Genomic DNA, 2,463 nt, shown 5'->3' with positions numbered 1-2,463 from the left:
AGAACACAGAATTGCAGCAAACAGCATTCTTTTTTAAATAATTTATTTATTTTTTTATGTGCATTGGTGTTTCATCTGCATGTATGTCTGTGAGGATGTCAGATCCCCTGGAACAGGAGTTACAGACAGTTCTTGTTGTGGGTGCTGGAAATTGAACTCGGGTCCTCTGGAAGAGCAACCAGTGCTGTAACTGCTGAGCCATCTCTCCAGGCCCCTAGCAAACAGCATTCTTATGGGGAAAACGTGGAGTGATAATGAATCTGTATGTCATGCTCGCACAAGGATCATACTAAATTTCTCTGTATAATTCCAATTTTAGTCTATATACTGCCTAAGCAAGCACTGATCATTTATTGATTGATTGGTTAGTTGATTTCTTTAAGACAGGGTCTCACCATGAAGTTTTGACTATCCTGGAACACACTCTATAGACCAGGCTGACCTGGAACTCACAGAGATCTGCCTTCCTCTGCCTCCCAAGTGTAGGAACTAAAGGTGTGCACCACCACAGCCCGGCTCACTGCTCACTTTTTAACGTAGATTTTTAAATTTTGTGTGTGCCAGTCCATTCGATTCCCTCCTCCTGAAGCACGCGCCTCCCTATTCCTACATCCTACCAGAAACTAAGCCTCTAAATCACAGTGACTGACACGCCTTTCTTGTGGCATTACAGTGTCCTGCCTCGTCCTTCTTGCTTCTCTTTTCGCACAAGGCCTCTTTGTAATTTACCAAAGCACCTGCTCCTTTTGTATCAACCTTTACTGGGGCAACGGCCCTGTGAGGCAGGAGGTTGCCACCATCTTTGAATAGACAAAAATATGGCGCATAAACCGTGTGGAGTATCTCACCCACAATCCCTCAGCTCAGAAGCAGTGCTAGCTTCAGGGCAAGAATTCCCCAATTCCATGCCCAGATCTTCTTTTTACATAAATGTGTTGCCCCAACACCAGAATGCAGGCCCTATTTCTCTTACTCACCTGTGTGCCCTAAGCCCGGAGTCGTACCCTATGCAAGGGAACAGAGGGACAGAGGGTGAGTACATATTTCTTTTTTCTTTTCTTTTTTTTTTTCTTTTTTTTTTTGGTTTTTCGAGACAGGGTTTCTCTGTGGCTTTGGAGCCTGTCCTGGAACTAGCTCATATTTCTTGACCAAGCACACTATTCCCCTTCTGCGAGCCCATGGACTGACAGGGGCTTTGCATACTGTGATCCCTAACCTTCCCAACAGCTGAAGTGACACACTCAGGGTCTCACACCCGGGGATAGGTGGCGCCAGCCTGTGAGCTGCAGAGACACACTTCCTTTACTATCTCTGCCCCTGGAATCCTAAAGGTGCTGCTGGCCAGCCTAGAGGCTCTTGTGAGCATCCTTGGACAGACGGGTGTTATCTCTGCTGAAAGTGACTAAATGCAGGTGCCTTTGAATTGGTCTTCCTAGACTGGAAGATCCTGTCTGATGGGATTGCTACCAACTTCCTTTCCAGACTCAGCAAAAGGAAGACAGGTTCTCAGATAACTAGGTTCTGGGGTGGGTCAAAGACTCAGAATGAGGGCAGTAAGACAGGAGGAGCAGGGATACTAGGGGATGAGGGGGAATGAGGAAGGGTGGAAGATGACTCCTGTATCTCAAGCTAGGGGACAGAGGCAAACAGGAGCTTCAGGCTGCACTGCCAACATCCAAGGAGCAGGAGGCCAATGTGGGCCACGGGACGATGAGCAGGGAAGGCTCCCATGAATGCCCTCACTCGGCAGGGGTGTGTGCAGGCACCATGGTAGCAGGTGCAATGGGCACTTCAGACTGAAGGCAGGAATGTGGGTGAGGGGTGTCAGCCAGCACTCTCTCCAACCCTGGCGCCAAGAGTGAGTCTGGATGGGAACACTCTGTCTTGTCGAGACTATCGATAAGATCTGTCCTACGTGCTGTGTTTGTGCACGTGGTGTATGTGATTGCCTCTTTTGCATTGTATCTCTGCAGTGCGTGGGTGGCATGCCCGCGTGGGTCTTGTGGTTACTGTGTCGGCGCTCTATCCTTGCTGACTTATGTGCCTTACACGTGGTTCCGCGGGAGCCTATGCTGACGGGACAGTGTCATTTTGAGTGTGTCTGGTTCTCTGAGGCTTGCCCTGGTCTCCCGGAGGTGGAGTGGGATATTGGTGCTGTAAGATCAAGGTGCTGGGCGACCTACCCGGGTCATCCAGGGTCTGGGTGTAACTCTGTGCGTGTGGTGTGCGCACGCCTGCCCAGCCGTGGTTCTGTGCAGCTGAGTTTCCGCGTGTGCCAGCTCGGCTCGCTGCGCGGGGGCGGCCCCGGGAGGCGCTGCGGGGCCCCGCCGGCCACGGGCTCCAATGGCGAAGCCGGTGCGGCCCCTGCTAATTACATAAGCGGGGACGTCAATAATTCGCGGGAAAACGCGAAAAAGATGGCGCCCCGCGCCCTGGGGGCCCCTTCCTGAGCTCACCGGCCCC

General features: G+C 51.5%; 1 non-coding gene across 1 annotated transcript; it reads right to left on the bottom strand.

Moving 5' to 3' along the window:
- Positions 1–237: 237 nt before the first annotated feature.
- Positions 238–343, bottom strand: LOC142858099 (U6 spliceosomal RNA). The gene has a single exon (XR_012911978.1). It is a non-coding gene; the product is annotated as a U6 spliceosomal RNA (small nuclear RNA).
- Positions 344–2,463: the final 2,120 nt, after the last annotated feature.

The sequence above is a fragment of the Microtus pennsylvanicus genome, chromosome 9 (genome assembly GCF_037038515.1).
Source record: "Microtus pennsylvanicus isolate mMicPen1 chromosome 9, mMicPen1.hap1, whole genome shotgun sequence".
Taxonomy (NCBI): Eukaryota; Metazoa; Chordata; class Mammalia; order Rodentia; family Cricetidae; genus Microtus; species Microtus pennsylvanicus.
This window is presented reverse-complemented; position numbering and strand designations above follow the sequence as displayed.